Raw genomic sequence first — 15,018 nt, 5'->3', positions numbered from 1 at the left:
CACTAACATACATGCATACCTCAATGATTGTATACTTTTTAGGGGTGCTTACAAAATGTATGACATGTTTCCAAGTATGAGGCATGGATTTGAAGGTACTGTCAATATTGTTATTTTCTATAACTTCATTAAATCATATGCTATTCCACACACTCCATGCATGGTTTGCGAATCAATTTAATGAATTTATAATTAATTTAAATTTTAGCGAGCATCGGCGCGCACAGTTTACCCTAAATCAGCCAGACATCGTATTACTCGTGCCTATTGCACAGCTATGCATTGCTCCTCATCAAGTTAAGGAAGAAACCAATGTGTTAGTGGTATTAGCCTCGCATCCATAACATAGAATTAATGAAAATTTAGGAGAGCCGAGAGATTGCCATGAAAAGCTCTTTCATCTATTGGTGTGTCGATACATGAAGATGGTGGTTACATGCATGTATAAGTGAAATTGAGATATGAAGGGGTATGGTTGCTACCCTTTTTTACTATTATTCAATACCTAAGGTTATTTGTGGGGGGTTCATATGGAACATTATAGGAGTGTGTACACGGTTAATAATGAGGTTCTTATGGTGTTGAACTCAATCCATGTATAGGAGTGCATGCACACGGTTAATAGTGAGGCTCTTATGGTGTTGAACTCAATCCATGTATATAATTATAATTACACCTATGTATAAGTAATTTAACATTGTATTTTATTATTTTCCTTATGCCTTTTGAGCTTGTTTCCTTATTGCATTCATGTGTCACTTTTTACTCCTCTTTGTAGGCACTTTATGAAAGAATGTAATCATAAAACTCCGATCTGCTTTCTCAATCATGGTCGTAGAGCGAGACCATAATTTAAAAACAAAAATATACTCACTCACTCGTGCTTGCTTTATACCCATCGCCAGTGGGCCATTGGTGTTTTAACTCAGTCCATGTATATAATTATAATTACACCTGTGTATAAGTAATTTAGCATTGTATTTTATTATTTTCCATATGCCTTTTGAGCTTGTGTCCTTATTGCATCCACGCGTCACCTTTTACTCCTCTTTCTAGGCACTTTGTGAAAGAATGTAATCCTAAAACTCAGATCTACTCACTCAATCATGGTCATATTGCGAGACCATAATTTAAAAACAAAAATATGCTCACTCACTCGTGCTCGCTTTATAGCCATCACCAATGGGCAACCATAGTCAAGCTTGGAACACCTTTCCTATTATGTTTTCAGAGAAGTGACTCCCCACTTACCCTCTGATGTGCTTTGGCCAAGATAACTTGTTGGTTGTTCATGATCCAGGAGAGCTTACTAGATCTGGCTTGTTTTCACTAGGTACAACAGTGCCTTGTGATCCACATGAAGTTCAAAAGGACTATCCATGCCTAAACTTCTTGATGGAATAGATAATTCCCAAGCTTCTTTCGCAGTGGTGGAGTAGTATCTTTCTACCTTTGTGAGTCATCTTCTTGCATAATACACTGGCAGGAACCAACCTTTTTGTGCTTCCTACATAAATGCACTCCAAATGGTGAACTGCATCTCTGATGCATCCACAAATACATGAAATATCAGCTCAAAGTTGGGTTGTTTTGCAAGATGGGTTGTAGATGTAAGCATTTTTTCCAAATTTTGGAATGCTTCTTGACATCCTCCAGGCCAAGCATACTCAGTGTTCTTCACAATCATGTAGTAAAATGGCATTGCAATATCTGCTACTAGAAACCTTAGGAACTTGCTATGCCACTTAATTTGGATAAGAAACCTAGCAAGTTCCTATTATCTCTATCTCCTCTCATAATTCCTACTGGTCAGACTCTTCTTTGATTTGCCATTTAACATTAGGTAAGCTCCAAATATCTCTTCCACTTTTAGCACCACAAACACCACAAGAAAGGCACATCCTGTTATCTCTCTCTCCTCTCCTCTCATAATTCCTACTAGCTAGACTCTTCTTTGATTTGCCATTTTCTCTTGGAATGGTGTTGGTTGTCTTACAATTATGGCCATAATTTTGGCTAATCCTTTTGACAGTATATTCCCTCTAAATTCAAAATCTAGAATGACATGTGGTATGGTTTATCCTTTCAACTTGACCATGACATCCGAAACTGTTGTGTGTTACAGTAGTCTGCCACCTTCTCCACATTGGTGCAGTCACGTCGTGTAGCTTTTGGCTCTATCCTTGGCAATGCTGTTAGCTTCTCCTTGCCAGCTTTTCCTGAGGTGCTACCAACGACAAGAAATGATCTTCATCTTGCTGAGGTTCATCTTGCTAAGGTTCTCCTAAAGCTCATATCTTGCTAGATTCTTTCATCTCTTTCCTTCTCTTGGGGGCGAACTTGTTGGTCCTGTTGGTTTCCCTTGTTTCCCTTGCTTCATGATTAGGGTGGTATTTCTCTTTATTTCTTGTTGGTTCTATCCGAAGATGCATTAGGCAAAATTTGGACTCGAAAAGGTCTTTATAAGAAATGCCATGTCAGCTTTTTCTTAAAAAAAATGGCCTGATGGTTGTGGATTGGGAATCTACTCTTCGAGACCAATGATATGTAGCGTGATGGGCAATTTTGCATATTCAAGAAGTTCCCAAATTGGTGATGGTGTGGCATGTAACTCTAAATGAGAGAGACGTGGGACAAGGCTCAAAGAGAGAGAGAGTACTACACATAAGAGAGAGAATCGTATGACTCAATGGTGATTTAGATTGACATTGTTGAAGTGATGGTCACTCACCAAGTACAAGGCTTTTATAAGTTTGTAGCCTTATTTTTTTACCAATAAAAATAACACACACGAATAAAGTGCATACCACATGGCACACTTATCCTACGGTACTCACAAGAGTGTGTTCACACTTATCCTATGTACTCACAAGAGTGTGTTCACACACTACTCAGCATAATAATCCTTTTAGGGCTTAAAGGTCTTTGGTTTTGAAAAATGTGCAGCAGAGAATAATAAATTATTTTTGTAGTATGATTTACATGCCACATCATCACCAATTTGGAAAATTCTTGAATATACAAAATTGCCCATCATGTTATATATAATTGGAAAGATCTCGAAGAGTAGACTCTCGATCTACAATCTCTGACAAATTTTGATCTAAATTGTAAAAATTTAAACATCAATCCATTTTTAAAAGAAAAAACCGATATGGCATTTCTTAGAGGGCCCTTTTTAAGTCCAAATTTTGCTTAATGTCCAGGTTAATGGTCCCATTGCCCATCTTCCTTTGAGTTGCTTCAAGGTATTTCTAGTATTCCAGCACCTCTCCACTTCCGTCAAGCTGAATTGGCCAAACTTCACTAGGAGAATGCGTAACTATGAAGACACATGCCATGAATGCATAAATGTGAACTTCAACTATGAAGACTTGGGTCTAGGAAATTCAATAGGAGCTTTCTGATGTTAAATGAAAGTCTATTGAGATTTCCATTGAGAAAACTCATTCCCTAGACTCTGTCAAAGATGGAGCACTGAAAAGCTTTGACTTTTCCTTACAGGATAATGCAAGAAGGTAGATATCCTCCTACCTCGAGAATGAGGATTCATATGAGAATGCCTAGTTTGCAGGTCCACACTCCAAACCCATAAAAAGGCACTGCAGACTATAGTTCAAGTGGCACACCAGGAAATGTAAGGAGGATCTTTCTCTTTTGATTAACCTCGGGATGTGCAGAAGATGGAGCACTAGGAAACCTAAGGAGGATCTTCCTCTTCTGATCAGCCTTGGGATGTGCTACTATAGAAGATGGAGCAACTGGAGAAAGAAGTGGCCAACCTATTTTGGGGTGGGTCCAACCAACCTGCTACTCTGCTGCTGCTGCTGCTAATGCTGGTGCTTCTATTGTGCTACTACTACTCTTCTGTGCTCGTGCTCTTGCTATTGGATGGTGCTAGTGATGATCATGAAGGTGACGTGGAAGAGTGAGCACCTTTGGCATCGAGGGATCACGAATATGCCCAAGAAATTCAACATTAGAATTGCTTGAAAGTGCAATGTTGAGGGAGCTACCAACAAGGAGGATCTATACTACTACGTTACCATTGCTAATATACCTACCCCATTGGGTACATGGAGTCTAGGCACGAAGGTTGTAGAGGAAAATAGGATGGAAAAACAAGTACTTGTGGAGCCAAACAATAGGGCAAACCTCTACAACATTGAAATCCCAAGCAAGGGAATCTATGGCTTCGAGTCTTTGAATTTTGAATCCGATCCACTAGGTGTTCATTTACATCTAGTATAGCCTTTTTTACTTTCCATTTTAGTATAGATAGGAAGAATCACAAATAACTGATTAAATTTGAACTGATGTAAGGGATGGGACTATTCAAATCCTATGTAAATTCTTGATAAGCAACATTGGCTCTGTTGTCTAGAGTATATATACAAAGTTCACTGTGTCTTTGTAAGGAGATTTCCCTCTTTGTGAAGTAATGAAGCTATGTTATTTGATCTCTGTCTTTTATCTTTTATGTTTTCTTTCATAGTCATTTGTGTATGTTCTTTGAGTTTACACTAATGTTGTGTCATGTATATAATCAAAGAATCCTCAGAGTATATATAAAGCAATTCACTGCGTCTTAGGAGATTTCCCTCTTTATGAAGCAATGAAACTATGCTATTTGATCTCTGTCTTTTATCTTTTACGTTTTCTTTCATTGTCATTTGTGAATGTTCTTTGAGTTTACATTGATGTTATGTCATGCATATAATCAAAGAATCATCATAGTATATATACAATAATTCAGTGTGTCTTTGTAAGGAGATTTCCCTCTTAAATATGAAGCAATGAAGGTATGTTATTTCATCTATGTCTTTTATCTTTTTTATGTTTTCTTTCATAGTCATTTGTGTATGTTATTTGAGTTTACATTGATGTTATGTTACACACATAATCAGAGAACCCTCAGTAGTATGTTACCATGAGTTGGACATCTAACAAAAATATATACAATTTATATATTTAGATTATTATTTTTTATGTTTTCTTTCATAGTCATTTGTGTATGTTATTTGAGTTTACACTGATGTTATGTTACACACATAATCAGAGAACCCTCAGTAGTATGTTACCAGGAGTTGGACATCTAACAAAAATATATAAAATTTATATATTTAGATTATATAGACATGTATATATGTGTGTGAGAGATATTTTATAGAGTCTACACTACTAAAAGCTTTATGCTAAGGAGCTGGTAGTGGAAATGGAGTCACAGCTAGTTTACCTGTGATTAGGGTTTTAAGGTCTTCTCCATGCCTCCTTGCTATAACCCCTGTTCCTTCAGTAACATAACTCCTTCCTTGGGGGGAGGCCCCCCTCTCTGTTCTTTGGAAACATCATGCCGATCACCCAATCACCCCCTCTATGTCTTGCATGTTGTCCACACCAAGTCATCTCTGTTGACCATCCCCAAGCTATGCATTGTGGCCATGCAGAGTCCCAAGAGTGTATCCAAAACAGAATATTTCTGTTCAGGAGCCACAACCCCTTCTAGCAAACAATCAAAAGAAGTCGTCTCCTAGCTATGGAATCTAAGAAATTGGAAGAGAACCAAAATAGGAGTTTTTCTTATTATGACAATTCACACAAGGACATCGCCCCCTCTCAGGAACATCTCACTGGCGCCACAACCCCTTCTAGCAATCAAAAGAAGTCGTCTCCTAGCTATGGAATCTAAGAAATTGGAAGAGAACCAAAATAGGAGTTTTTCTTATTATGACAATTCACACAAGGACATCGCCCCCTCTCAGGAACATCTCACTGGCGTGAGGATGATGGAGTGAGTAGATTTCTGTTTCCCTTCCTTTCCATTTGGTGAAGGATTGGATGGAAGTCTATGAGCCAGGGCTTTGATCATGGGTTATGTCATTCCCCCCACCCACATTAGCTGAAACACTCAAAAGTTGGATTAGGAAATTCTAGGGGGGTGATGATTGATCAAATCCAATATCTTCCTAATAACTACTTTAAATTTATATTCAGAGATGAGGGTATGATCTTAAGAATTTTGGGTGTGGATGGTGAGGAACTCCCCACTTTCCTTGTTTCGATGGGTGGACCCTGTTTTTTCCCTTAATGGGCCCAAACATACAAAAATTCTAATATGGGTTGAGTTCCCTAGCTCAAGCTCTGTGTGGAACCTTTGGGAAAATTTCTAGGACAAAGAACCATCCTAGATTTAAACCCTTGTCGGCACACCCATTAGGCCCTTACAGAAATGGACCTCAACCAAGCTCTACCAGAAGCCCTAACTATCAACCTAGGGAGAGAAGATTTGTTCATTCAAACTCTCTAGATATTGGTTTTAGGCTGCGGGAATCACGTTGGTACTTGCACAACACCCCAAAAAGTTTAAAATTTGCATAAACTTACTACACAAACTGGTGCTTGGGTGCCCTAAAAAAAGTGCATATACAACCCTTCCCAAAGTGTTCAGAATTATCTTAAACTCACTTTGGACAAATCACTGTAATGCCCAAAAAATTAAAAGAATAAAAATTGACCAATTCCTTTGTCCCCGACCAAAACCCTAGGTCATATGCACTATAGTCTGGATGTGTGTTTAAGGCCAATGTAGAGGACAGTGCATTTGTTGAGCTAGAGATGTACCAACCTACTCTAGGATCTGGACCTTCCATTGGAACCCAATTTAGCATAGTAGTACAGGGTCCTAGACTCTCCACTAGACACCTTATTTGAACTTGACTCAATGGAAGGCTCTGAAGATTTAGGGAGAGAAAGCCATGCCCAATGCCCTTGCTTTCATTGTAACGAGAAGGGACACCATATCAAGAATTACCAGATAAAAACTCCTCCATATTTCCCTGACCATAGCAATTAGGACCCTTCATGTGACATACCAGGGAATAATGATGGTTTTCAAAACAAATAAATAGAAAGTGAAGGAGTCTGAGGGTAAATAAGAACAAAAACCCATCACATGATAAAAACTCTAACATATTTACTCACTAGCTAGTTGATCTAACTCACCCCTCCTCATAGGAGGATGCCCAGACTTAAGCCTGAGTAGAGGATGAGCTTGATCTAATTACTCAAAAGGTCAATTTAAATTCTGACACTTTGGAGAGGCAGGTTGATAACATGGATTTTTAGGATGATCTTTGCATGGTGTTTCTCTACCCTAGAAAAGGAGAGACTCCCATGCCCTTCCCCATCGATTAGGAAGCCTATCTTGATGAAAAGAAACCTCAATTAGACATAAACTCTTTAAAGCCCAGTAGCTTAACCCCCCTTAAGGAGTTCCATATGTAAACTCTTTAAAGCCCAGTAGCTTAACCCCCCTTAAGGAGTTCCATATGTAAGACATCTCAACTTCAAAAAGGCGAATGAAAGTAGGTGAAAGCATTGACTCCCCTATAACCCTAGAAATCATTCCTATGACCTATTCTATATTCAAATGAAGCTTCTCATGAAGCAATTCTCTAATCTAAAAGTAATTTCTATGCTTGTCAAATTAGAGGCCAAATAAGTGGCTTTTTAATGCTTTTATGCTATTTAATTTATGGAAAAATTAAGAATCAAGTCCATAATTGGATATTGATCCAATTAATGGTTATTCTAATCATAGGGATATAACTAAACTTATGCTTTCAAATTATTGAGAATTATCAGTAATAGCAGCGGAGTTATGGCAAAATTTCTGAAAAAATTAACACAAATCATTTTCATTCATAATATGAAAAGAGGACTTCCTACCATATTCTAGGACTAATCGTCCTAGATTAATTGAATGATTCTCATTATAATCATGAAAAATTTAATTTTTATGTTTATGCATAAATAGTTAATTAGAAAAAAGAGAAATTTCTAGTAATCCCCACCATGACAATGGAAATCCATGTATTCCAATGAACTAAGAGAAAAATTGTGATTCTAAAATAATGTATATTTTATTTAAAAATTAAAGAAGGATTCTAGTTAAATTTATCTTTTTGTATAGAAAAGTTTAAATGATGAAAGAGAAATTTCCACCATATTGGAATTCAAGTATTTAAATGAGAAAAGAGTAATTTTTAGCATATTGAAATTAATGATTATTTTAATTAAATTCAAAGATAAAATTTAGATAAGTTTATTTTATCTATGAGAAATATTTAAATGATAAAAGAGGAATTCCTATGACATTTGGAATTCCATTATTGAGATGGGAAAAGAGAAATTCCTAGTATATTGAAATTAATGAGTATTTTAATTAAATTTAAAGATAAAATTTAGATAAATTTATTTTCTCTATGAGAAATATTTAAATGTTAAAAGAGGAATTTCTATGACATGTGGAATTCCATCATTTAGATGGGAAAAGAGAAATTCCTAGCATATTGAATTCATGGGTATTTTATTTTAGATGAAATTACTTTATCCCAGGGAGTCCTTTCAAACATCCATGTTAATACCTTCGGTACCTCGAATGCACCAAGCCACCAGACCTCTTTCTCAGATTGCACACTAAAACTTGGTTTGGTAGTCTTTTCCCATGCACAAATCATGGCCTCATTCATGAGCGTAATGCTCATACGTTCTAGCTTCCAACCTTTCACAATTTGGCACTCATCTAGCTTGAGCACCGGCTAATGAATAGAATACAAAGTACAACAAGGGAACAAGAATTCTACACCACCAAGGGCATAAAAGAATGCTAACACTGCGAAAGGAAAGGGCACTTCAAAAGCGAATGCAGGCACAAACACAAGCCCAAATGTGGACACTGCAACAAACTCAGGCGCAAGACCAAATGTAGACACTACAACAAACTTAGGCACAAGGAAGAAGATTGTAGACTGAAGAACCAAGAGACCAACTATGTGGAGGATTCATCAATCAAAGAGAAGATCCCCATGAGCATCTCTTCTAAACTAAAGCTGCATCGACAAGCCTCACCACCTTAGACCATGATTGTAAAAGGTCACCAAAATAGTCCTTTGTATTGTGTTTTCTTATCACACCTGCCCATCTGAGAGTAGAAATATATGCACCCAGGGGGGTGATGACATCTTGTATTACCACACTTAACCACCTTGAGTGGCATGTTGCACTAAGGGGAAGTGATGGATCTTTTGTAATTCACATCCAGCCACCTTGTAGTAGCCTATACTTCATGGCACCAAGGGGGGGTGTTAAAATTTGTGGTTCCATTGAGGGCAAGGTATATGTAGAGGACCAAGATTAGGAGAATACAACCACATCACACTTGGACATTATCCCACATGAGCACATTTGTAAGAGGTGTACCCTCCTCATATAAAAAGGGGCATTTTCAAGCAAAGCTCTCAAGCCTCTCTACTATGAGTATAAGTTTCCATCTTGTAACCTAATTGTGCTTGAGTCAAGCTTGATTAAGTCATTAGGATTATTATTATTTTGTTAATTAGGCTACACACACCATAAGATTAGTATTCTTTAATCACAATAATTAGGATTAAGAACACCATAACTATTCATGCTTGAGGATTCATGTTCAATATTTTGACAATAAAGCCAGGCTAATCCCTTGGGCCTCCAATAAGCCTCTCCTTGACATAATAATAATGAAGTTTAATGTGCATTGTGTGAGCATGAAGTTTAATGTGCTTTGTGTGAGCATGAAGCACTATGTTCACATTGGGTCCCTCATAAACGGCCGATGCACTCTCACTGAAGATAGAGATGGGAGACTATCAACACCAAGATCTACCAAAGGCATCTGAGCCATAAACACTCCTCAATATAAAATATACCTTATACTCAACTCCACAGCTCAATGTGACTACCATGAATCATAAAGATGAAAGCAAAGGCCACTACTAGTGTGGACACTTGCATGTCATAATATCCAACCCAATCAAAATCACTAAAAGCATGGAGCTGAATATCACCCCCCCTTAGCATAAAATAACCCAAGGTATTGTGTGCCCTATAAAAGTATCATAATGCTCGCTAGCCTCCGAATGCTTACTTCTAAAACTATGCATAAACTACTATGTAGGAGACCCAAAACTAAATGTCTGGCCTTGTATTGCATAGACAATAACTTGCTAAGTGATGCATCAAATGATTCTCCTTTATCTTGGAGACTAAGCCTAGTACCTATCTCTATTGGTGTAGCAACAAGATATAATCTTTAAGATCAAATCATGTAACCAGTCTCTGTATGTACTTTGATTGCAACATCACAATACCATCATCACATTGCATAAACTATATGATGCCCAAATAATAATACAATGAGCCCAAATCTATCATCTCAAATGATACATGTAATTCATCCTTGAAGGTTGAAATATTCTCCTCATTAGGGCATGTGACTATCTTGTCATCCATGAATGTATAATGATAAAAAATTAATCTTAACTCCTCTTTACATAGAGGGTATTGTTGTAAAAACCGTTTGAAACCAAGTATGCATGTATCTTCTCATACCACTACCCTTTAATCATTACAAGCCTAAATTTTGAACGTTATAAATTTTATTTCCCTCCTCCCACTAAAATGACAAAAACCACTTGTGTAACCCTTCAAAAAGGAGATAAATGATACCACCTAACCATGCTTTCACCCCACGGTGGGGACTAACATTGAATCCACTACTAGAGGACTTTGTAGGTTCACTAAACACCTATGATTGTTTCTCTATATGTGTGACATCATTACTTCTTACATCTACATCTTATGTTGCCTTCAATTGTATATACCTCATCTCATCAAAGATAACAACTCTTCTTACATCTACATCTTATGTTGCCTTCAATTGTATATACCTCATCTCATCAAAGATAACAACTCTTCTTACTTGCATCTCACAAGTGGTAGGGTTATAACATTAATAACCTTTTTGCTCCAAAGTATAACCAATGAAGATGCATTTCTCTCTACCTTTGGATCCAACTGGTTCTCACTTCATTCGAGAACATACATATATGTAATACATCCAAACACTTTCAAGTGAGACACATGTGGTTTTATGCTTGTAATACATCCAAACACTTTCAAGTGAGACACATGTGGTTTTATGCTTGTAAATTTATTTTTAGGAGACAATGACACTTTACCAACATGGGCAATGGGATGCACAATATCATCACGTATTTTCACATATCTTGGTTTTTTCATTTTTTGCATGTCTCTAAACCATTCACCATCTAACCACATGACTAGTCATGTGGTTAGAAGCACCAAAATCCACATACCAAATAACTCTAATCCTAACACATCTCCTATAATGGAGTTGAGCATTTATTGTATCATAAACAACTGCTCACTTCTATTATTGTCCTATTTACTTGTTGATAATACATAGTTACCTTGTTGCAACTGCTCACTTCTATTATTGTCCTATTTACTTGTTGATAATACATAGTTACCTTGTTGCAACTTTTCACTTTTGGTATCATTTGGTTTTTTATAGCAGTCATTTGCCATGTGCATTTGTTTTTTACCATAGTAATAGCACTCAATGCTATTTGCATTTAGATTTCTTTTCCCAGCACCTCGGTCTCTCTAGTTCCCCTTGCCTCTAGAGTGGCCTCTTTCACCTATTTGTACATTTGATTCATGTTGTTGTTGTTGCCCATGATTTTTGTTTCTAAAAATGGCCTCCACCTCGGCCTCTAGATGATGATCTACCTCTACCTCTATTGAGTAGAAGGCCTACTTATTTCAATTTCTTGAGGATGAATCTCCCCCAATATTCATCTCCAGATGAGGAGCAATTAGTTCCCAAAAATAAGGAAATTCCTTTTGAACTCCAATGGAAGCCTGAAACTGGTTATATTCCTTGCCAAGTTCATGGATACCATATCATCATCATCTACTGGTGATCCAATAGAAGTAAGGGCATCTACAAGCCCTTTAACTTTCACAGAGTAATTATTTATACTTAGCTTCCTCTAATCACATTATGTAGCTCCTGCTTTAGCTGCATCTTTGGAGCTTGGCTATTTGTGTTGTACATCTCCAGCAAGGTGTCCTAAGACTTCTTAGGTGTTTGTGCATGCACAATTATAAAATATGTCATAATGACAAATAACTAGTAAAGCACCTTTTTGACTTTTTCTTTAGCAATCTCCGACTCCTTTTTATCATGTGTGATGAACTTCCAATATTCTTTTCCCGTAAGCAAATTGTTCATCATAAACTTCCATACTTTGAAGTTATTCTTGTCAGCTTCTTGCTCATAATCTATGTGATAGAAATCTTTACTTGCAGCAGCAACTTCACAATAGTGCTTGTTGCAAAAATCCTTCTACACTTAAACAAATCTACAACCTTAAACAGTGGTGTTGTAAACCTAATATAATGCCATTATATGTGAATTGGCCACATGAACATACATCCACCAACACCTTCCACTGCTGCAACACTTAGATTCTCTGTACAAATTATCTTGTAACCAAATTTATGTTGCAATTTTGCTTTGACCAAAAATTGGGCATATATAGTCAAAATCAACACTTTCACAAAATGCCTACTATGAACACTTTCACAAAATGCCTACTATGAAAATCTGGTAGAGCCAAAACAGGACCAAAAACATGCCTAAATTGCATTGATAGATGTAAAAATTCAGTTAACTACAAATAATATAGTTTTCTTCCTTCACCCAAGAGGATGCCTTAATATGAGATGGTGACTTCCCTGTTTGCCCTATAGCTTTCATAGCTACCAAAGGTGTTGCTCCAAAATCAAAGAGGGAAAGAGATGAAAATATACCTTGTGCTTACTTCCTTAGCTCTCACACAAATCGGAGCTCTGATACCATAAAGAGAATGTGGGGAAGAGGGAGATCTTGAGTTCCTTTTATAAGCAACCAGACATACATAAGAGAGAGTAAGAAACAAGAGAGAGATGGATGGTTGGATTATTCTCTATCTTCTTCTCTTCTCTAACAACCACAAACTAAAGAGATAAGAGTATATACTATAAGGGAAAGTGCTCTCCTCCTATAACACATAAAAGTCGGTCCATAGTATGAATCCAACTATATGAGATGGTGCTATAACTATGCCATACGCTAGTAATCTAAATATGGCTATCACATAGCTTCTCATTCACTGGTGACATATCAACCATAATCTCACCAACCGTGTCGAAACCATGTCAATAGAATAAGTGCGGAAGCTATCACCAAGGTAGGTCATCAATGTCTACAGCACTAGTTGAGCTTGATATCTCAACATGGAGGTGGATCTAAAGGAGTCTAGCCTTCTTAATTGGAGAGCAATCTCCTGAGTGTTGTTGGATGTTTGGTGGGGCCGAAGGCTTGGTGCATTTTAAGAGGTATGGTGTGATATGTTACAATTGATTGTATTATTATTTCCAATTAATGTAGATCGGGATCACATCAAAGGTTCTGGGTGCTTTTGGATCAGGTTTAAGAATGGTTTTAGGCAAGTTTTATTTTCTTCCATTGCCTGATGTCTGCTGATAGGCTCAAGTGACCAAGTTTCACGTCTCTAGGCTCACTTCTATATAGGTTCACGTGTCTAGGATCACGTGAACCTACACACTCACATCTGTAGGTTCACGTGTTTGGGCCCACGTCTGGGTTCACGTATTTAGGCTCACATGTAAGTTCACATTGAGCTAGGATCACGTCTCTTGGCTCACATATATAGTTCATGTGTTTGGGCTTATGTCTCTTGGTGGTCACCTACGTAGGTTCATATGTCTGGGCTCACATCCCTTGGCTCACATATGTAGGTTCTTGTGTCTAGGTTCACGTATGTAGGATCACATCTTTTTTGTATCAACATGGCTCACTTACTTGGTATCAAATAGGCCTATCTGAGGCATGAAAATCTAGGAACTGGGCCTATGACAGGGTTGGTGTGCACATGGGTAATAATACGAAGGATAAGAAATTTCCTTAGCATTTCTAGTTGGTATAGATTGTATGATAAGAATATCTTCTAAGGACACAGGTAGGTGTGTTCCTATAGGTCTTTATGGCTATAATAATTGATGTGTATTGTATTAGGTATATTTATCTCTAGGCTCATGTTTGCACGTTCATGTGTCCAAGTTCACGACTCACGTCTCCAAAATTTAGTAACAATTTTCAAAATCATCCAACTGAAAATAGATAATGTGCATGAGAGAGAGAGAGAGAGAGAGAGAGAGAGAGAGAGAGAGAGAGAGAGAGAGAGAGAGAGAGAGAGAGAGAGAGAGAGAGAGAGAGAGAGAGAAGGCAATGTGCATCAGATAATTGGTTTATGCAATTTAAACACACCAAGACATCATATTTTGCCATATTTTCAAATAGCATCCTAGCTAGTAAATGCATATATTTTACATTAGATAAATCATAAGATGTCTAGATACTTTATAGAGAAACAAGATTTTTTTTAAAGTCTAAAACAATCTCATGTATTTGAGATATTGAAAATCTATTGGAGGTTTAAATAACAAAGGAATTTTTATAAGCACTTGTATGGTATCATGAGTAGGAATTTTAGTATCCAATAATGTATGATATATAGCTCACATTAGAACTTTTATCCTATGGTATAACTAGATTCAAAATATAAGATTTTACTAAGGATTAGAATATCCACTTCCATAATGACCATAAAAAAGAATAGAGATCAGAATGTTCACCTAGAGAAATCATACATGGACAAGATTGGAATACTTATGGAGATTAGCAATTTTGATGTATTTTTTATAAAAGAGATTGATTAGATTTGTGACATGGTTTAAAGTAATACTATTTATCTAGTTAGGAATTTTAACATTTTGGTTGATGAACATTTATTTTATTTGAAGTACCTTCATATATAATGTTTTGTTATGATTGATACATGATTAGATATTGTCTTTTAAATGTACATGATGTAGGCAAATTTAGTTTTAAGGTATTACATTGAGAGAGACCGAATTTTCAATAAAGTAAAGCAAGAGAGAGAGGGAGAGAGAATAGATGATGTAGACTATGAAGAGAGGAGACAGAGTATAAACAATGTGCATTAGATAAACAAAATAGAATATATACACATATAAATTGCAATATAA

Source organism: Cibotium barometz, chromosome 36 (genome assembly GCF_041138505.1).
Source record: "Cibotium barometz isolate CiBa-2024 chromosome 36, ASM4113850v1, whole genome shotgun sequence".
Lineage (NCBI taxonomy): Eukaryota > Viridiplantae > Streptophyta > Polypodiopsida > Cyatheales > Cibotiaceae > Cibotium > Cibotium barometz.
Note: the sequence above shows the minus strand (reverse complement) of the source record.